Source organism: Eretmochelys imbricata, chromosome 8 (assembly GCF_965152235.1).
Source record: "Eretmochelys imbricata isolate rEreImb1 chromosome 8, rEreImb1.hap1, whole genome shotgun sequence".
In the NCBI taxonomy this organism is placed as follows: Eukaryota; Metazoa; Chordata; order Testudines; family Cheloniidae; genus Eretmochelys; species Eretmochelys imbricata.
Genome location: NC_135579.1, coordinates 38,446,072 through 38,468,495, shown reverse-complemented (window position 1 = coordinate 38,468,495; position 22,424 = coordinate 38,446,072). Strand labels below are relative to the sequence as shown.

General features: G+C 45.1%; 1 protein-coding gene and 1 pseudogene across 1 annotated transcript in view; both read right to left on the bottom strand.

Moving 5' to 3' along the window:
• The window catches only part of LOC144269650 (protocadherin gamma-A11-like), a 347,802-nt gene that overhangs the window by 215,021 nt on the left and 110,357 nt on the right, over positions 1–22,424 (bottom strand). The window lies entirely within an intron of this gene.
• On the bottom strand, positions 9,648–12,611 carry LOC144269110 (protocadherin gamma-A12 pseudogene; annotated as a pseudogene).

The following is a 22,424-nucleotide window of genomic DNA, read 5'->3' as shown; positions in this document are numbered from 1 at the left end:
AGTGTAATTGTATTTTTATTATTATTGCATTTTCCTCCCAAGAGCCAGAGCCCTGATGGAAGACATGGGGATTATGTTTATGTTTTAATTCTGGTATCACTTTGAGAATAAAATACTTATTCTTAGATCTTGTGAAGTCTGTATATTCTGGAGAGAGAAGATGGGTTTTGCATTCATTATTTCAAGAAATAGGGTTGTGCTTGTGACCTGGTGTACCTGGGAAAGCCCTCACTGAAAATGCCAAGGGCAGGGCAGGCTGCAAAAGGGAGAGCAGATACTCCCAAAACTGGTGGGCAACACTGAAGTTAAATTCACCAACCAGTCACAAACGATGCTGGTTTGATTCTATGATTCAAGCATATGATTCTATGCTTCTGATCCCCCACACTAGTTATCAAGAAACTAAAAAGAGAAACCACACAGCCCCCTTTATTGTATTTCAGTTTCCTGGCTCCCAATCAGCACAAAGGTCCAGTACAGTGAGAAGTTATTTACAAAATCTGCTCAGTATACAAAATGTTCTTCTGACCCCAAAGGGTCAGCCACCTTACCAGGTCAATATTATTTTGGATCATACCCAAAATATCACGCTGCCAGCCAGTCTTTAGTGTCTAAAACTAAAGGTTTATTGTAAAAAAAAAAAAACAACAAAGAACAAGAAGAGAGTTGTTAAATGATAAAAAAGCACTCAGATACATACAGAGACTTCAAAGTCCATATATCAGGTTCTTAGCAGTATTGGTGAGTTTTCTGGCTTGAAAGTTCCTCTGGAATACATCCACAGCTTGGATAGGTCATTCAGTCCTCTGTCCAGAGCTTTATTTGTAGAAAAAGTTATTCCAGAGGTAAGAAGCAGGAATGAAGACAAAATGGAGAAGATGCAGCTGCCTTTCATATTCTTTTGCTATGTGGCTAGTATTTCCTTTGTCCCAAACACAAGCTTCACAGCACATGGCATGGAAAAACCCTGGAGTTCTCTGTCCACAGGCATGCCCTACATGTCTTGTTGACTCATAAGGTGTAGCCCCTGCCTTCTTTCAATGGGTTCATTGTACAGCTGATGTCCCTTGATGGGCCACCAAGCAGTCTTAGTGCTGATCCCATTCTATCTGTCACCCAGAAACGCAGGACAAGTTTTGAAATACAGATATACCATACATATCTATAACTCACAGTACAAAGGTGATACAAACATCTCATAGAATCTCAGGGTTGGAAGGGACCTTAGGAGGTCATCTAGTCCAACCCCCTGCTCAAAGCAGGACCAATCCTCAATTTTTGCCCCAGATCCCTAATTGGCCCCCTTAAGGATTGAACTCACAACCCTGGGTTTATCAGGCCAATGTTCAAACCACTGAGCTATCACTCCATATAAACAAGATTATCCTACCTGGCAAATCATAACATTTTCACAGACACTTTACATGGCCTATCTGGTCACATTCCTTGCAATTTTATAATATTGGTATCAGTATCATAAAGTGTCTTCCATATTCCATACAGCACCACAGTGCTTTCCCTTACCTCTCCAGAATGAGTTCTCTAGCCATGAGTCAGTTGTTACAAAACTCTGCCCTCTCCCCCACTCCCCCATTTTGGAGCCTGTATTTTCTGTGTGTGGAGATAGTCACAATTACTGGTTAATTTTATTGTTATGAATAACTATGGCCAGAGTGAGTGAAACTGAAAGGGTTCCTCTAACTTAAGTTTATCCTACAGAGAGCCTTGAAAGTGAGTACAAGTACTATGAATTTGATTTGGCATTGAATAGGCATCCAGTATGTCATTGGGATGATGGGTTCAGGTTGATCTGAATTGCTTAAATATGTTAGAGTACCTGTGTCAAGGTTCCTCCCCCACTCTGAACTCTAGGGTACAGATGTGGGGACCTGCATGAAAAACCTCCTAAGCTTATCTTTACCAGCTTAGGTCAAAACTTCCCCAAGGTACAAAGTATTCCACCCGTGGTCCTTGGAATGGCCGCTACCACCACCAAACTAATACTGGTTACTGGGGAAGAGCTATTTGGACGCGTCCTTCCCCCCAAAATACTTCCCAAAACCCTGCACCCCACTTCCTGGACAAGGTTTGGTAAAAAGCCTCACCAATTTGCCTAGGTGACTACAGACCCAGACCCTTGGATCTTAAGAACAATGAACAATCCTCCCAACACTTGCACCCCCCCTTTCCTGGGAAATGTTGGATAAAAAGCCTCACCAATTTGCATAGGTGACCACAGACCCAAACCCTTGGATCTGAGAACAATGAAAAAGCATTCAGTTTTTTACAAGAAGACTTTTAATAGAAAATAGAAGTAAATAGAAATAAAGAAATCCCCCCTGTAAAATCAGGATGGTAGATATCTTACAGGGTAATTAGATTCAAAAACATAGAGAACCCCCCTAGGCAAAACCTTAAGTTACAAAAAAGATACACAGACAGAAATAGTTATTCTATTCAGCACAATTCTTTTCTCAGCCATTTAAAGAAATCATAATCTAACACATACCTAGCTAGATTACTTACTAAAAGTTCTAAGACTCCATTCCTGTTCTGTCCCTGGCAAAAGCAGCATACAGACAGACACAGACCCTTTGTTTCTCTCCCTCCTCCCAGCTTTTGAAAGTATCTTGTCCCCTCATTGGTCATTTTGGTCAGGTGCCAGCGAGGTTACCTTTAGCTTCTTAACCCTTTACAGGTGAGAGGAGCTTTCCCCTGGCCAGGAGGGATTTCAAAGGGGTTTACCCTTCCCTTTATATTTATGACACGCCCCCCAAATCTCAGCTAGGGTGAAACACTGGCTGGGATTTCTTCCTGGAGCTCTAGGAAAAACAGAGTTAATAAGACACATGCATCTCTAAATATACTACCAAGTACATAAAGACTAACAATATTTTCCACATCTCAAGGACGATTTTAACCAGTTGACTCTGGGAAACTTTCACGGGAGAGTGCATCAGCCACTTTGTTAGAAGCTCCTGAGATGTGTTGGATGTCGAAATCAAAATCTTGGAGAGCTAAACTCCACCGAAGAAGTTTTTTGTTAGTTTCCTTGACGGTGTGAAGCCACTTCAGTGCAGCATGGTCGGTTTGCAGGTGGAAACGCCATCCCCAAACATATGGGCGTAGCTTTTCCAGAGCGTAGACAATGGCATAACATTCTTTTTCAGTGACTGACCAGTTGCTTTCCCTCTCAGACAGTATTTTGCTGAGAAACACTGTGTCAATGGAGTGGTATGCCCGTTCAGTCAGTCCTGGGGTGGCTGAGAACGTTGGCGCGTAGCTAGTGCACAGCTCCTGGATCTGCTGTCGCTGCATACGCCCAAGGGTCATGGAGAGGTTCACCTCTTCCACACCACCAGCACATTTCCCTTCGTAGTAGACACCTTCAGGCCACTCAGCATCATCTTCTCCCTGGGCTGTAAACTGACAAACCTTTAATTCTCTGGAATAAAAGGGCTTTAGAGAATTAATATGGTACACCTTAGGCTTTCGGTTGGAGGTGGGGAATGCTATGAGATAATTAACAGCTCCCAGGCGCTCCCGGACCATGAATGGCCCTTCCCACGATGCTTCCATTTTATGGGCCTGGAGCGCCCTTAAGACCATGACCTGGTCTCCTACTTTGAAGGAACGCTCTCTGGCATGTTTATCATACCAGGCTTTTTGCTCTTTTTGAGCATCCTGTAAGTTTTCTTTAGCAAAGGCTAAAGAGGTTCGGAGGGTGTTTTGTAGGTTGGTTACAAAGTCCAGAATGTTAGTTCCTGGAGAAGGTGTAAATCCCTCCCATTGCTGCTTCACCAACTGCAATGGCCCCTTAACCTCACGGCCATATACAAGTTCAAATGGGGAAAACCCTAAACTGGGATGTGGTACAGCTCTGTAGGCAAAGAGCAACTGCTGCAACACTAGGTCCCAATCATTGGAGTGCTCATTTACGAATTTACGTATCATGGCCCCCAAAGTTCCATTAAACTTCTCCACCATCCCATTTGTTTGATGGTGGTAAGGAGTGGCAACCAAGTGATTTACCCCATGAGCTTCCCAAAGGTTTTTCATAGTTCCTGCCAGGAAATTAGTCCCTGCATCTGTGAGGATGTCGGAGGGCCAACCTACCCTGGCAAAAATGTCTGCTAGTGCCTGGCATACACTTTTAGCCCTGGTGTTGCTTAGAGCTACTGCTTCCGGCCATCGGGTGGCAAAATCCATGAAAGTCAGTATGTACTGCTTTCCTCTGGCTGTCTTTTTCGGAAAAGGACCCAGAATATCCACAGCTACTCGCTGAAATGGAACTTCAATGATGGGGAGTGGTTGTAGAGGGGCTTTGACCTGGTCTTGGGGTTTTCCCACTCTTTGGCACACCTCACAAGACTGGACATAGGTAGAAACATCCTTGCCCATTCCCTCCCAGTGGAATGACCCCCCCAAACGGTCTTTGGTCCTGTTCACCCCAGCATGGCCACTAGGGTGATCGTGGGCTAAGCTCAAGAGCTTGGCCCGGTATTTAGTTGGAACTACCAACTGTCTCTCAGGATGCCAGTCTTCCTGGTGTCCACCAGAAAGAGTTTCCTTGTATAAAAGTCCTCTTTCTACAACAAACCTGGATCGATTAGAAGAGTTGAGAGGCGGTGGGTTGCTCCGTGCCGCCGTCCAAGCTCTCTGGAGGCTTTCATCTGCTTCCTGTTCGGTCTGGAACTGTTCCCTTGATGCTGGGGACATCAGTTCCTCATTGGATTGTGGACCTAGGCTTGGTCCCTCTGGAAGCGATATAGGGGATGGAGCTGTTTCTGTTGACTGTGAACCGCTCTCCGCTGGTGCACTAGGTTGGGATTCAAGCTCCGGCTGAGCCTCTTGTGTAGGGTTATCGGCTGCTGCCAGTTCAGGTTCGGTGGGGCCCTCTGGTTTTGAGGTTGCAAGTACTGGATTCAGTGCTGGCACGGGGTCTGGTGTTGGTTGTTCGGCTGGTTCCGGTTCTGGGACTGGTTCCGTCTGGGTCTCTGGGACTGGATCCACTACTGCTGTTGCAGACATTGGCCTGGGGTCCGGGTCCATCACCTCTGACTGGGTCCTGATAGAAGTTTCCGGAACAGAGCTAGGCCTCACGGCTTGTTTAGCCTGGCTGCGGGTGACCATTCCCACCCTCTTGGCCTGCTTCACATGATTGGCCAAGTCTTCCCCCAACAGCATGGGGATGGGATAATCATCATAGACTGCAAAAGTCCACATTCCTGACCAGCCCTTGTACTGGACAGGCAACTTGGCTGTAGGCAAATTGAAAGAGTTGGACTTGAAGGGTTGAATCGTCACTTGGATCTCTGGGTTGATTAAATTGGGGTCCACTAAGGAAGCATGGATAGCTGACACTTGTGCTCCGGTGTCCCTCCACGCGGTGACCTTCTTCCCGCCCACACTCACAGTTTCCCTCCGCTCCAAGGGTATCTGGGAGGTATCTGGGCCTGTGGACCTCTGGTGTGATTCCGGTGCAATGAACTGTAATCTGTTGGGGTTCTTGGGGCAGTTGGCCTTTACATGCCCCAGCTCGTTACATTTAAAACATCGTCCAGCTGACGGGTCACTGGGGCGAGGAGGGTTGCTGGAGAACGGGGTGGCAGGACGATAAGGGGTCTGGAGGGTTCTTTGGGAGGTAGGTGGGGCCTTGGGCGGCCCCCGGTAATAGGGTGTGGTCTGGGGTGGTCCCTTCTGGTCTCCGCTCCAACTGCGACCAGTTTTCTTCTTCTCTGCCACCTCCACCCATCTGGCTCCAATCTCTCCTGCCTCGATTACAGTTTTGGGTTTCCCATCTAGGATGTATCTTTCTATTTCCTCAGGAACACCCTCTAAGAATTGTTCCATTTGCATTAGGAAGGGCAAATTTACTGGAGATTCAACACTTGCTCCTGATATCCAGGCATCCCAATGTTTCACAATGTGGTAGGCATGTCGGGTAAATGACATATCTGGTTTCCACCTTAGGGCTCTGAACCTCCGACGAGACTGCTCGGGTGTTATCCCCATTCTGACTCTCGCCTTGGATTTAAACAGTTCATACTTGTTCATGTGTTCTTTAGGCATTTCAGCTGCCACCTCAGCTAAGGGTCCACTGAGCTGCGGCCTCAGCTCTACCATGTATTGGTCAGTAGAGATGTTGTACCCAAGGCAGGCCCTTTCGAAGTTTTCTAGGAAGGCCTCAGTATCATCGCCTGCCTTGTAAGTGGGGAACTTTCTGGGATGGGAAGTGGTACTTGGAGAAGGATTACTAGGGTTTGTTGGAAGAAAGAAAAGGAGTACTTGTGGCACCTTAGAGACTAACCAGTTTATTTGAGCATGAGCTTTCGTGAGCTACAGCTCACTTCATCAGATACATACCGTGGAAACTGCAGCAGACTTTATATATACACAGAGAATATGAAACAATACCTCCTCCCACCCCACTGTCCTGCTGGTAATAGCTTATCTAAAGTAATCGTCAGGTTAGGCCATTTCCAGCACAAATCCAGGTTTTCTCACCCTCCACCCCCCCACACAAATTCACTCTCCTGCTGGTGATAGCCCATCCAAAGTGACAACTCTTTACACAATGTGCATGATAATGAAGTTAGGCCATTTCCTGCACAAATCCAGGTTCTCTCACTCCCTCACCCCCCTCCAAAAATCCACCCCCATACACACACAGACTCACTCTCCTGCTGGTAATAGCTCGTCCAAACTGACCACTCTCCAAGTTTAAATCCAAGTTAAACCAGAACATCTGGGGGGGGGGGGGAGGAAAAAACAAGAGGAAATAGGCTACCTTGCATAATGACTTAGCCACTCCCAGTCTCTATTTAAGCCTAAATTAATAGTATCCAATTTGCAAATGAATTCCAATTCAGCAGTTTCTCGCTGGAGTCTGGATTTGAAGTTTTTTTGTTTTAAGATAGCGACCTTCATGTCTGTGATTGCGTGACCAGAGAGATTGAAGTGTTCTCCGACTGGTTTATGAATGTTATAATTCTTGACATCTGATTTGTGTCCATTTATTCTTTTACGTAGAGACTGTCCAGTTTGACCAATGTACATGGCAGAGGGGCATTGCTGGCACATGATGGCATAAATCACATTGGTGGATGTGCAGGTGAACGAGCCTCTGATAGTGTGGCTGATGTTATTAGGCCCTGTGATGGTGTCCCCTGAATAGATATGTGGGCACAATTGGCAACGGGCTTTGTTGCAAGGATAAGTTCCTGGGTTAGTGGTTCTGTTGTGTGGTATGTGGTTGTTGGTGAGTATTTGCTTCAGGTTGCGGGGCTGTCTGTAGGCAAGGACTGGCCTGTCTCCAAGATTTGTGAGAGTGTTGGGTTTGTTGGGATATTCTGCTGAGCCTTTATCTTCTCCATCTCCTCCACATACTTCCTCTCTTTTTCCTTCTCCTCCAGTTCTTTGTCCCTCGCTTCCATAGCTCTCCTGTGAGCAGCTGCTTGGTGTTGTTCTGCTTCTCTCGCTGCCTCCCTTTCTTGTTCCTTCTTCAGCCGCATGAGTTCTATCTGTCTTTCATGTTCCCTTTGTCTTTCCTCAGCCTGAAATTTGGCTAATTCGAGCTGTAGTCGAGCCGCGGATTTTGCCATTCTAACCTCTCTGTTTTTAACTAACTTTACACCCGAGGTTTAGAAATAAACAAACAAAACTTGGCTGTAAAATTTTGCTGTGCTGGAATAGAATACCTATTCTCTGATAGTGATTGTCAGCCTACAGAAAAAGACAATTCCCTTGTCTCTGCTCTGGGCCCAAATTAAAGCAAAAAACCTCCAACTACTTGGAAACCTGCTTACCCAGCCCAAAGAAAAAAAAAATTCCCTTTCAAACCTGTGCTCCTTGTAAAACAAAAAAATCAAAATCCTAAAAAAACACCCCTGCCACTTTTGTCTCCAGGCAAATGGGTAGAGCACACACCCCCTATTTACTTTTAGGAAGGAAAAAAAAAAAAACCTCTGGGTTGGAAGACTGTGAATTTCCCTGCAGGAGTTAAGTACCCTGCCTCCAGGCAAAGAAAACCTGCAATTCACAAGATAATCCCCTTTTGTCTCTGCTTGGCCACAAAGCAGAGAAAAACAATCTGCTTTCAGTTTCAACTGCTTTCCAAAGGAAAAAAAAAAACTCCTTTTTAAAATCTGTATTTCTAGTTCAAAAAATCTCAACTGGATCTCAAAATGATTTCAGGTTAATCCCACCGCTGCCACCATGTCAAGGTTCCTCCCCCACTCTGAACTCTAGGGTACAGATGTGGGGACCTGCATGAAAAACCTCCTAAGCTTATCTTTACCAGCTTAGGTCAAAACTTCCCCAAGGTACAAAGTATTCCACCCGTGGTCCTTGGAATGGCCGCTACCACCACCAAACTAATACTGGTTACTGGGGAAGAGCTGTTTGGACGCGTCCTTCCCCCCAAAATACTTCCCAAAACCCTGCACCCCACTTCCTGGACAAGGTTTGGTAAAAAGCCTCACCAATTTGCCTAGGTGACTACAGACCCAGACCCTTGGATCTTAAGAACAATGAACAATCCTCCCAACACTTGCACCCCCCCTTTCCTGGGAAATGTTGGATAAAAAGCCTCACCAATTTGCATAGGTGACCACAGACCCAAACCCTTGGATCTGAGAACAATGAAAAAGCATTCAGTTTTTTACAAGAAGACTTTTAATAGAAAATAGAAGTAAATAGAAATAAAGAAATCCCCCCTGTAAAATCAGGATGGTAGATATCTTACAGGGTAATTAGATTCAAAAACATAGAGAACCCCTCTAGGCAAAACCTTAAGTTACAAAAAAGATACACAGACAGAAATAGTTATTCTATTCAGCACAATTCTTTTCTCAGCCATTTAAAGAAATCATAATCTAACACATACCTAGCTAGATTACTTACTAAAAGTTCTAAGACTCCATTCCTGTTCTGTCCCTGGCAAAAGCAGCATACAGACAGACACAGACCCTTTGTTTCTCTCCCTCCTCCCAGCTTTTGAAAGTATCTTGTCCCCTCATTGGTCATTTTGGTCAGGTGCCAGCGAGGTTACCTTTAGCTTCTTAACCCTTTACAGGTGAGAGGAGCTTTCCCCTGGCCAGGAGGGATTTCAAAGGGGTTTACCCTTCCCTTTATATTTATGACAACCTGTGTTAACTAGTCTTATCTTTTTAAATGGCACTTTGTTCTTAAATATAGAGAATTGCAGCAGTTGATCCTGGAGGTTACAAATGCATGCATCACTGTGGCTAAGTCTTGGTACTACCTGTTGGATGCAGCAATCGGGCTAGCCATAGGTGGCAAGAAAGTGTTTTTAGCGTCCACTGCTATCTGGAAAACTAGACGTATTGAGAAGTCTTGCAGGACCTTGAGACTACATAGTGTCTTTGCCATTGTAAGGCAGGGAGTGAAGCACTGATGTTAACCAGGTCTCCCACGTACTCCTCTTTTCCTACTACCAATATTTTTATTCTCACCAGATGTAACGTCACTTAACATAAACGAGCCAAATTATGAGAAAATGGGTGTAATTGTTTATGTCCTTAAACGAAACTGCAAGTCTGGGCACGAAACTAAATAAATAATGTAAAATAAATGTAATTGTCCTAAGTAATTTCTTATGCAATTACATTTTGCAAAGTTGGCTTTCAAGATATTTTCCCCTCTTCTATTCTAATTGTGCACTAAAAAGAGAAATGTATCTTACACAGAATATACAATCTTCACTATATCGAAGGATATTTTATTTTATTCTCACAAACACTGTAATACAAAAGTTAAAAACGTGACCAGGTTCCTTATGGAAGCCTTCCTTAAGGAGAGTATTCGGTGTTAGAAATATAGAGATTCCGAAGCAGTTCCGGTGAATTCTTGATAAAACCCATTCTAGAAAGGTATAATAATTTATTTTTCTTCGGCTCATGCCCTACTAAATTCGGTTTAAAAATGTGAATTAGAGTCTGTCACACTTGAATAACAACAACAGATAGTTTCAATTCCTATTAATGCATGAGTATAGACGATTTTATCCTAATTCTGCCTTCTCCGACTGTTTACAGGTTCTGAACCAAGATCGCAGGAAGAGAGACAAGCAGGGTTCCCCCGAATGTTTGCTCTGCACAAGAGCTGCTTCCAGTATCCACTGAATAAAACTATATAATTACGCGTCAAAACATTTAAAAAAGCAAGTAAAGAAAACTTACCGGACCAAGCGCATCATTCCTCTCATTATTCCTCAAATTTTCTGCAATTAAGAGACCTTCCTTTTTCTCATCAATCGGCCTATTTGAATAGTTTAATGCTGACTGGATACACTGGCTCTTTCTGGAGTCCGTGGTTAGAGAAACCTCATGTGAGTAGGAGTGAAGAAAAGCTCTGACTCCATCGATCCCCACAAACTGCGAGACGGGAACTCCACTGAAAGTCACATTCGAGGAGTCAAACAGCTGCGAGTTTCGCCACCTGCGGAGCCTCAGGGCCAGGAACACTAGGATAAAGGTAAAGAACAAGCAGGAAACGGAAGCCACAGCGATCACCAAATACAAGGTGAGGCTGGACTGGGGGTCTGCAGGAGCTGAGAGGCTGCTTAAATCGGAGAGGATTTCGGGGATGCTATCAGCCACCACCACCGTGACAGTGGCCGTGGCAGAGAGAGGGGGCTGCCCGTTGTCCTTCACTAAAACCACCAGACTTTGCTTGAGCGCATCTTTGTCTGCAAAGGAGCGCGCTGTCCTGATCTCGCCGCTGTGGAGTCCCACAGAGAAGAGCCCCGGCTCTGTAGCCTTCAGCAGCTGGTAGGAGAGCCAGGCGTTCTGCCCGGAGTCTGCATCCACCGCCACCACCTTAGTGACCAGGTAACCCGGCTCAGAGGAGCGAGGGGCCAACTCCACTCCCGTGGAGCCATCGGTGGGAAAGGAGGGGTGTAAGATGTGCGGGCTGTTGTCATTCTGATCCAGTATAAAGAGAGTGACGGAGACATTACTGCTGAGAGGTGGGGAACCCCCATCCTGAGCCTGCACTTGGAACCGAATCTCCCGGAACTGTTCGTAATCGAAGGAGCGCAGAGCGTAGAGAGCCCCAGTCTCAGAGTTAATGGAGATGGAGGAGGGGAGCGGAGCTTCCTGGATCTGAGTTCCAGTAATGGAGTAAGTGACTCTGGCGTTCTCCCCCGAGTCAGGATCATTCGCTTTCAGGGAACAAACGGAAGTTCCTCTGGGATTGTTCTCAGTGATGTACAAAGTGTAGGATGTCTGGTTGAAAATAGGAGCGTTGTCGTTTATGTCTGAAAGCTGTACTAAAATAGTTGTTGTTGAGGATAAAGGTGGAGTCCCTCGGTCTGTGGCTGTGATAGTTACATTGTAATCGGAGACCTGCTCCCGGTCCAATGCTCTGTCACTCACCAAGCTGTAATAATTGTCAAATGATTTCTGTAACCTGAATGGGATGTTTCTGGGTATGGAGCACGTGACCTCTCCATTCTCCCCTGAATCTCGATCATGTAAATTTATTAGAGCGATCACAGTCCCTGGAGGGCTGTCTTCACTCACTGACTTGATTACAGACGTGACTGTAATTTCAGGAGCATTATCATTGATATCAATAACAGCTATCAGAACTTTAGACCTGGCCGAGAGGTCTCCAACGTCCTTTGCTTGAACCTCCATTTCATATGATGCAGCTTCCTCATAATCCAGGTTTCCCACAGTTGATATTTCCCCCGTTTTAGAATCCACCTGGAATATCTGGGACGCTTTGTCTTTCATCTTCCGGAGTGAATATGTGACCTCCGAATTTATCGCTTCGTCCGGATCTGTGGTGTTTACTGTCAGCAGCAGAGACCCGACAGGCACATTTTCCAAAACACTCACTTTATAGACAGGCTGACTGAAAACTGGTGCATTGTCATTTGCGTCAAGGACAATAACGCGGATCTCCGCAGTGCCGGACCTGACTGGATCTCCCCCGTCAGTGGCTGTGAGGATTAGATCGTGAACATCTTGTTCTTCCCGGTCTAGAGACCTTTCCAGCACCAGTTCGGCATATTTGTCCCCATCAGCTCCCGTTTGCACATCCAGAGAGAAGTGTTTGTTACTGCTGAGATAATAGCCCTGCACAGAATTGGTTCCCAAATCTGGATCCTGCGCCCCCTCAAGAGAATATCGGGTTCCCACAGCGGCTAACTCACTGATTCTAAATTCCAATTCATCTTCCTGGAAGCGGGGCTCGTTGTCATTAATATCTGTGATTTCAACTTCAACTCCGAAAACCTTCATTTTGTCCTCTACTATAATTTCAAAATTTAGCAGACACGTTTGCTTCTGGCCACAGATCTGCTCTCTGTCTACTCTTTCCGTGGGGTATAAATGGCCGCTTTTAATATTCAAAGTAAAATACTGAGTCCTACCTCTGCCAACAATGCGGACTTCACGGTCTGAGAGCCCCGTTATAGCCAGCCCCAGATCCTTTGCGATATTCCCCACGGAAGAGCCTTTCTGCATTTCCTCAGGAATCGAATAGCGAATCTGTCCAGAAACTGCCTCCCAAACATTAACTAATATGAGGCAGAACAGGACTCGTCCTTTGTTTTCCAGCAGCATGTGTACATTCGCCATTTCCAACTCTCTAAAGAGACGTCTGAGATGAAACCAGCACGCAGAGTTCGGAGACAGGCTTTCTTCTGTTGGGTTTATAATCCAAGCCGAGTGCAGAGGATTTATTCAGCGATGCTGCCGTTTGAAGATGATTTAATCTCTGTTCTGTGCTGTGAAACACTGGTCTGTCTGCTCCATTTCTCGTTGCGTCTCTCTCCCCGAGTGGTGAACAGCGGCGCTCAGAGTCTCAACTAATAATTACAACTGCTCAAATAAATAACGTGGTGTCTGTTTCCCTATGTGCCAGCTTACTTTTTCAGCACTGTATATAATCGTGTCCTAATTAAGGTATATTTTAAAACTGAACACACAAAGCAAAACAATATACTTTTTGAAGTCATTATCAAAACACAGGATGGTTTTCTGTGTAGAGATGGGGGTGTCTTTGTCTCTGGCTATAACTGTAATATTATACTCCGCCTGAGTGTTCTCCATGACCATCTTATAATAATTGTTAGGAAAGGATATTATCTGAAACAGAGAGTTACCCTTTATATGCCATTTAACCTTGCCATCTTCTGCATCTCAGACGGATAAGCAGATCAGAGCTATCACTGTCCAAGGGAGACAGTCTTCGAGAAGTGGGCTGGACACTGATGCAGATATCAGCTGGGGGGCGTTGTCCTTCCGATCAACAATATCCACTTCTACCTTGCTGTGGGCAGCTATTTCCCTCCATCTTTGGCTTCCGCTCCGAAGATGTATTATTCTGCTCTTCGAAGTCCCAAATTCCTTTAATTGTAGTTTTACCGTTTTTGGGATCCCGAGTAAACATTTGCAGACCATTTTCTGGTATGATGCTGAATGTATGATCCTCAATGTGAATCGTGCGTTAAGACCTTCCTCATTATTCCTGGCTTTCACCTGCAGTACAAAGAATTATTTTGATAGATTTTCTCTCAGGCTGACTTCGTAGATCTGTTCAGTGAATACCGGGGGATTCTCATTGGCGTCAAATTAATCTTAATTTGAGCAGTCCAGGTTCTGACTGGATCTCCCACTTCCACAGCCGTCAGGATCAAGTGATGAGTTACTTGCCATTCCCCACCCAAGTGTTTCTCTAGGAATAGTTCTGAGTAGTTACTGCCATCCTGTCTACCCTTCACTGCTAGGGAGAAACGTTGGTTTGGGCTGAGCTGGTAATTCTGTAATTAATTCTTCCCAACATCAGATTCTGTGCAGAATCCAGTGGAAATTCGGCACTCGGCAATGTTCATTAATCATTTCTAGATCAGCGTTACTTCCTTTGAACTGCGGTGCATTACCATTTAAGTCCCGGATTTCAACATTCACATGGGAAACTTTCAAAGGGTTTTCAGTTACACTTTCCAGTTTTATAAAACAGACTGGAGATTTCCCGCTTGTTCCCTCTCGGTCTATTCTGTCATTTACATACAAGTTTCCATTTTCTACATTGACAACGAAGTATTGCTTTTTAGCCATAGCAAGAACACAGAGCTTTCTCTGAGGCAGCTCTCTGACATTCAGTCTCAAATACTTGAGATTCCCCACAAGGAGCCTTTTGCAATTTCCTCAGGAATCAAGTCTGTTCAGAGAGCACTCGGCAAAGCAAAGAGAATAAAGTATTGGGAAAACAGTACTTGTGGTCTGAGTCCCCAGCCTGTTCCTGTCCCACTGTATTTGAGTCCCATCCCTTTTGCTTTCATTTTAGCTGAGGCCTGGTCTACACTACACAGTTAGGTCAAGAAAGCCACCTTAAGTTGACCTGTTAATGTATGTGTCTACACTACCAGATCCTTTATGCCAACCTAAGTTACTTCTAATGTCAACTTCTGTAATCCACCTCTGCCAGAGGTGTAGCACTTAATTTGATTTTCATGGGTCGACTGCAAGGCAGTGAAGATGCAGTATTGTGTAATTCAACGTAATTGGCCTCCAGGTGGTGTCCCACAATGCTCATCTGTGACCACTCTAGAGATCGTTCTCAACTCTACTGCACTGCCGCCAGGTACAAAGGAAACAGCCCCATCCCTGCTAATGCCCTGGGAATTTTTGATTTCCCATTTCTGGTTTGATCAGAATTGGGAGCATGCCAGTTTGAGCACAGCTGATCATGAAGACTACACACCCCAAACATGCTCCAGCCTGGTCTGCACGGGAGGTGATGGATCTCATTGCTGTGTGGGGAGAAGAGTCTGTGCAGGCAGAGCTCCAATCCAGCAGAAGAAATGCTGACATCTACGCAAAGATCACCTGTGGAATGAGGGAGAAGGGCTACACAAGGGACACACAGCAGTGCCATATGAAAATAAAAGAACTTCGCCAAGTGTACCAGAAGTCAAGGGAGGCGAACAGGCATTCTGGTGCTGAAGCCCACACATGCCGGTTCTGCAATGAGCTGCATGCGATTCTTGGGGGTAACCCTACCAGTACTCCCAAAAGCAACATGGACATCCCACAGGTGTGTGAGTCTAGGGACAACAAGGAGGACGATATGGTGGATGAGTAAGAGGAGGAGAATGGGAGACAGGTGAGTGGTGGATCCATTCTCCCCAAGAGCCAGGAAATATTTTTAACCCTGGAGTCCTGTGGGTTGCAGGACATCATGGTGGCTCACCATGATGCCGGGGAAGGCACCTCTGGTGAGTATACAGTTACAATCAAAGTCTAGTTAAACTTTAGTGGGCACGCACATTTGGTGATATTACATGTTTACTGTGAAGAAAAAGTGAGGTGCTGTGGTTCTGTGTTTACAAGAGGCCGCTCCACCTATGCACAGGGTGGCCCCTGGAAAATAATGTTTATGTGGACTGGGATAGCCCAGGAATCCTCCATGGATATCTTTAGGAAACTTTCGTGAAGGTACTCTGCAATCCTTTGCAGAAGGTTTCTGGGCAGGGCAGTCTTATTTCTTCCACTATGGTAGGACACTTTCCCACGCAACTCCTGAATTAATTCTGTTGTCATCACTGCAGTACACAGCATAACAACATAAGGACCAGGTTTATAGCCAGACACTTGCAGCATCTCCTTCCTTTCCAGCTCTGTTACCCTCAGGAGACTGATATCATATAGGGTTGCCTAGGGGAAACTTCTCATTAAAAGTGCTCTTACAAGAAAAAAAAGAGCATGTAGACCCACTCCACCCTCCCACATTCCGGATCGCCAAACCACGCAGCCACTAATGTGCCTTTACTGTTTTTGGCATGGGTCAGCAAGTAGTTTAAGTGGCTAATAGGGGACTGGGGCCCCACATATGAGATTCTGCAATTTGGGAGTGAAAATGTTTCCTGCCTCCGCCCCATTCGTAAACAGCTTCCCATGGTGCTATGTGGAAGGGCCATTGTTTGACTAGCTACCTCTGCTCCCGACATAAGCCTGCCATAAACTTCATTAAAAGTGCGGTCACCCATGACTCGAGGGGGGGGGGGCGCGGGGGACGCTACTCGCCATGACTGGAGCAGCAAAATGGTGCAGTGAACGGTTACAGATTCTGATTATGTTATGGCTTGCACCTAGTGTAATAACGTTGGTTTGTTTGTTTTTTCTGGAAAGGGCCTTGCTATGGAAACATATTATTCATGTACAATGGCTCCATTATTTTTTCTTATGACTGACCACTGGAAATGTGTCCTTCAGCATGCCATCAACACCTGAAAGCAGACTTTCACTGATTAGAAGGAGGAGAAAGAGAACATGGGAGGACATGTTCACTGAGACAATGCATGCCTCCGGGAGCGCTGACACAGAGGTGAGACCATGGAGGATTTCACTGTCTGAGAAGTTAGACATGGACATGGAAAGCTTCCCGTGAGCAAGAGTGTGCAGCACAGGATGAGATGCTTTGGATTATGAGGGACCAAGCAGACATGTTAAGGTGTCTGGTTGAACTGCCAGAACAGAAACAGGAGTGTAGAGTCCCTCTGAAGACCCTGGTGGACAGTCAGGCAGCATTGCTTAGTGCAGAATCACCCTCCCCCAAGTGTTCCATGAGGCATGGACAAAAAGTCCATTAGCCCTTTCACTTAACTCAGGGGGAGGGTACAAGGAACTGAAGGTGCCCATTCACAGAGCTTTGATGGTCTAGAATGTAGTGTTACGTTACACAGCTGAAAACGTTTCTCCCATTCCAACTTTACAATCCCTTTTGCCCAAGGTTACCTTTTTTTTTGTTCTCCCTCTTTATTTATGTTTGTTAAATAAAGTAAATGGATTTAAGAAATAAATGTTCTTTATTGAGTAGAAGCAGTGGGCTTGGACAGGGGGTTGGCTTTACAGGGACAGTGATACAAGCCAGGTGAAGGTTTTGGAAAGCTCATTGCAGACAAGCAGCTCACATTACTGTGACTCATTAATGAAATGGCTTTTCAAAGCCTCGCAGATATTTAGCGCCCTTTGCTGTGCTCTTCTCATTGCCCTGGTGTCTGGTTGCTCAAAAATGGCTACCATGCAATCTGTCTCAACTGCCCACACCTGCAGAAAATTTCCCCCCTTTTTTCACAGATATTATAGAGCACACAGCAGGCAGCTATAACCATGGAGATGTTCTCTTCACAAAGGTCCAACCTTGTTAGTAAACTTTTCCAGTGCCCTTTAAATGACCAAAGGCACATTCGACCACCATTGTGCGCTTGCTGAGCCTATAGTTGAACTGGTCTTTACGGCTGTCCCGATGGCCAGTGTATGGCTTCATAAGCCATGGGAGCAAAGGGTAGGCTGGATTCCCCAGGATAACTATAGGTATCTCAACATTGTCAATGTTCATTTTGTGGTCTGAAAAAAAACCCCCAGGATTGCAGCTTTTTTAACAGACCTGAGTTCCTAAAGATTTGCATGTCATGAACCTTTCCCAATCATCCTACACTGATGTCGGTGAAACACCCCTTGTGATTCACCAGCACTTGCAACACCATTGAAAAGTATCCCTTTTGGTTTATGTACTCTGTGGAAAGGTGGTCTGATAGCAATATGGGGATATGCGTGCCATCTATTGCTCCACTGCAATTAGGGAACCCCATCGCATCAAAACCATTCACTATGTCCTGCACATTTCCCAGATTCACTACACTGCATAGCAGAAGTCAATTAATGGCCCTGTACACTTGGAGCACAGCAGCTCCCACAGTTGATTTACCTACTCCAAATTGATTCCCCAATGACTGGTAACTGTCTGGCATTGCAAGCTTCCAAATAGTGATTGCCACTCACTTCTCCACTGTCAGAGCAGCTCTCATTTTTGTGTTGCTGAACTGCAAGGCAGCTATGGAATATGGGAGACTGACTGTGTGTTGTGTAAAAAAATACTCAATTTTGTTTGTTTTAAACCTGCTGCCTATTAATTTCATTTGGTGACCTCTAGTTCTTGTGTTATGAGAAGAAGTAAATAACAATTCCTTATTTACTTTCTCTACATCAGTCATGATTTTATAGACCTCAATCATATCCCCCCTTAATCGTCTCTTTTCCAAGCTGAAAAGTCCCAGTCTTATTAATCTCTCCTCATACGGAAGCCGTTCCATACCCCTAATAATTTTGTTGCTCAATTCTGAACCTTTTCCAATTCTAATATATCTTTTTTGAGATAGGGTGATAACACCCAGTATTCAAGATATGGGTGTACCATGGATTTATATAGTGGCAATATGATATTTGCTGTCTTATTATCTAGCTCTTTCTTAATGATTTCCAAAATTCTGTTCACTTTTTTGACTGCCGCTGCATGTTGAATGGATGTTTTCAGAGAACTATCCATAATGACTTTAAGATATCTTTCTTGAATGGTAACAGCTAATTTAGAACCCATCATTTTATATTCTTGCCAGTAAGTTAAAGAAGTATGGGCTGGATGAATGCACTATAAGGTGGGTAGAAAGCTGGCTAGATTTTCGGGCTCAGTGGGTAGTGATCAATGGCTCCATGTCTAGTTGGCAGCCGGTATCAAGTGGATTGCCCCAAGGGTCAGTCCTGGGGCTACTTTTGTTTAATATCTTCATTAATGATCTGGAGGATGGTGTGGATTGCATCCTCAGCAAGTTTGCAGATGACACTAAACTGGGAGGAGAGGTAGATAAGCTGGAGAGTAGGGATAGGATACAGAGGGCCCTAGACAAATTAGAGGATTGGGCCAAAAGAAATCCAATGAGGTTCAACAAGGACAAGTGCAGAGTCCTGCACTTAGGACGGAAGAATCCAATGCACCGCTACAGACTAGGGACTGAATGGCTAGGCAGCAGTTCTGCAGAAAAGGACATAGGGATTACAGTAGATGAGAAGCTGGATATAAGTCAACAGTGTGCCCTTGTTGCCAAGAAGGCCAATGGCATTTTGGATTGTATAAGTAGGGGCATTGCCAGCAGATCGGGGGACGTGATCATTCCCCTCTATTCGACATTGGTGAGGCCTCATCTGGAGTACTATGTCCAGTTTTGGGCCCCTCACTACAAGAAGGATGTGGGAAAATTGGAAAGAGTCCAGCGGAGGGCAACAAAAATGATTAGGGGACTGGAACACATGACTTATGAGGAGAGGCTGAGGGAACTGGGATTGTTTAGTCTGCAGAAGAGAAGAATGAGTGGGGATTTGATAGCTGCTTTCAACTACCTGAAAGGGGGTTCCAAAGAGGTTAGATCTAGACTGTTCTCAGTGGTGGCAGATGACAGAACGAGGAGTAATGGTCTCAAGTTGCAGTGGGGGAGGTTTAGGTTGGATATTAGGAAAAACTTTTTCACTAGGAGGGTGGTGAAACACTGGAATGTGTTACCTAGGGAGGTGGTGGAATCTCCTTTCTTAGAAGTTTTTAAGGTCAGGCTTGACAAAGCCCTGGCTGGGATGATTCACTTGGGGATCGGTCCTGCTTTGAGCAGGGGGTTGGACTAGATGGCCTCCTGAGGTCCCTTCCAACCCTGATATTCTATGATTCTATGATTTATCTCTCTCCATTCTGAAAACTGACCATTTATTCCTACTCTGTGTTTCCTATCTTTTAAACAGTTAGCGATCTGTGAGAGGACCCTCCCTCTTATCCCATAACGGCTTACTTTGCTTAAGAGCCTTTGGTGAGGGACCTTGCCAAAGGCTTTCTGAAAATCTAAGTACACTATATCCACTGGATCCCCCTTGTTCAAATGCTTGTTGACCCTCTCTAAGAATTCTAGTAGATGGTGAGGCACGATTTCCCTTTACAAAAACCACGTTGACTCTTTTCCAACAAATTATGTTCATCTATGTCTGACAATTTTGTTCTTTACTATAGTTTCAACCAATTTTTCCGGTACTGAAGTCAGGCTTACCAACCTAAAATTGCCAGGATCATCTCTGGAGCCCTTTTTAAAAATTGGCATCACATTAGCTATCCTCCAGTCATTTGGTACAGAAGCTGATTTAAATGACAGGTTACAGACTGCAGTTAGTAGTTATCAGTTTGTTCCAAAACCTCCTCTAATGACACCTCAATCTGGGACAGTTCCTCAGATTAGTCACCTAAAAAGAATGGCTCAGGTTTGGGAATCTCCCTCACATCCTCAGCCGTGAAGACCTATGCAAGGAATTCGTTTAATCAGAGGTGAAAGTAAGCTGGTGTGGGCTGGTACAGTGTACCAGTAAGAAAGTGGCTGAAGCATTCAGCACAAATGGGTAAAATAGGCTAGCTTTGGGCAAGTCTTCCCTAGCAACATTAAAGCGTTGCCCTGGCAGCACTGCCCCGGCAGCTCTTTAATATGGCTTGTGTAATCCCCGCATAGTGCTGGGAGAGAGCTCTCTCAGCACTATAAAAAACCCACCTCCAGGAGGGGAATGCTGCCAGCACTGGGGGCATGGTTTTTAGCACTGGTGCACTGTCTACACTGGCACTTTACAGCCCTGAAACTTGCGTCACTGAGGGGAGTGTTTTTTCACACCCCTGAGCGAGTAAAGTTTCAGCAATGTAAGTGGCAATGTAGACAGTGCTACAGCACTGGGAGCCACGCTCCCAGTGTTGGTAGCTAGCTAGTCCCCTTGCAGAGGTGGTTTTATTACAGAGCTGGGAGAGCTCTCTCCCAGCGCAGGAGTCGTGATTACACAGCCACGTTAAAGCGCTGCTGTGGCAGCGCTGCCAGGGCAACGCTTTAACATTGGCTGTGTAGACATACCCCTAAAGCTACTACCAATACTCTAGACCAGTGGTTCCCAAACTTGTTCGGCTGCTTGTTCAGGGAAAGCCCCTGGCGGGCCTGGCCGGTTTGTTTACCTGCCACGTCCACAGGTTCCTCTGATCTCTGCTCCCAGTGGCCGCAGTTCACTGCTCCAGGCCAATGGGAGCTGTTGGAAGCAGTGGCCAGTACATTCCTCAGCCCGCGCCACTTCCCGCAGCCCCCATTGGCCAGGCACAGCGAACTGCAGCCAGTGGAAGCTGCGATCAGACGAACCTGTGGACGCCGCAGGTAAACAAACTGGCCCCGCCGGCCAGGGGCTTTCCCTGCACAAGCGGCAGAACAAGTTTGGGAACCACTGCTCTCCAATAAAACTAGTAGACAGCTACTATATCAAAGTCATACAAAGGGATCCATGAAGCTAAGTGTGTAGGAATGGAGGTGGGAAAGGGGGTTGCGATACAACCATACCGGTAAGAAATTTAAGTTCTTTTCACCCCTGCATTTAGCTTCTCCGCGATGGCCTTATCATCCTTGAGTGCTCCTTATGCATCTGGACCATCCAGTGGCCTTATTGGTTGTTTAGCAGGCTTCCTGCTTCTGATGTTCTTAATTAATTATTAATTATTATTATTATTATTATTTGCCATTACTTTCTGAGTCTTTAGCTAGCTATTCTTCAAATTCTTTTTTGGCCTTCCTAATTATATTTTTACACTTAACTTGCCAGATTTTATGCACCTTTCTATTTTCCTCACTAGGATTTAACTTCCACTTTTAAAAGGATGCCTTTTTGCCTCTCACTGCTTCTTTTACTTTGTTGTTTAGCCACGGTGGCATTTTTTGGTTCTCTTACTATTTTTTTTTTTAAATTTGGGCTATACATTTAAGTTGAGCCTCTATTATCATGTCTTTAAAAAGTTTCCATGTAGCTTGGAAGCTTGGCGCATTATCATTAATGTCTGCGATTTCCATTTCTGTTGCAAAACCTTTAATATATCATCTACTAAAACTTCAAAGAAGTAACAGAGACCTCGTATTCGGCCTTAGATCTCTTCTCTATTTTGTCTCACAAATATAAATGGTCGCTGTTTAGACTGAGTAAATACTGCGTCCCACCTTTCAATATGATCCGGATTCTGTGGTCTGAGAGCCCCTTTTTACACAGCCCCAGATCCTTTGCGATATCCCCAAGAAAGACACTTTCTTAATTGCCTCAGGAATCGAATAACCATTCTGCCCAGAAACTACTTCCCAAACGGTAACCAGTTCCGGTGCCCTTGTGAATCAACCATTTCCAGCAAGCGAAGAATTGCCTCAGATTGGTATTCATGAGATTTCTGTACAGCTATTATAGATATAACTCTTTAGAGGAGTGTTTCCGAAATACTTCTTCGAAGCCTGGGTGGAGGAGGGATTGAGTTCAATCGACGATGTTCCCTTTAGTCTCCAGACCCGATAAACGTGAGTCTGATCTCTTTGTGTTCTGTGCTGTGCAACAATAGCAGGGCTTCCTGGATCTCTCATTGCATTTCTCCCCCTGATTGGCCAACAGCGGCACTCAAAGTCTCAACCAATAACCGCAGCATCTCAGAAAAAATCAACTTCCCCTGAGTTCATTTTTTCAAATTGTTTAAATTCTTTAGATGTTCTCATCTGTCTAATTTTTTAATTAACATGCGGACAC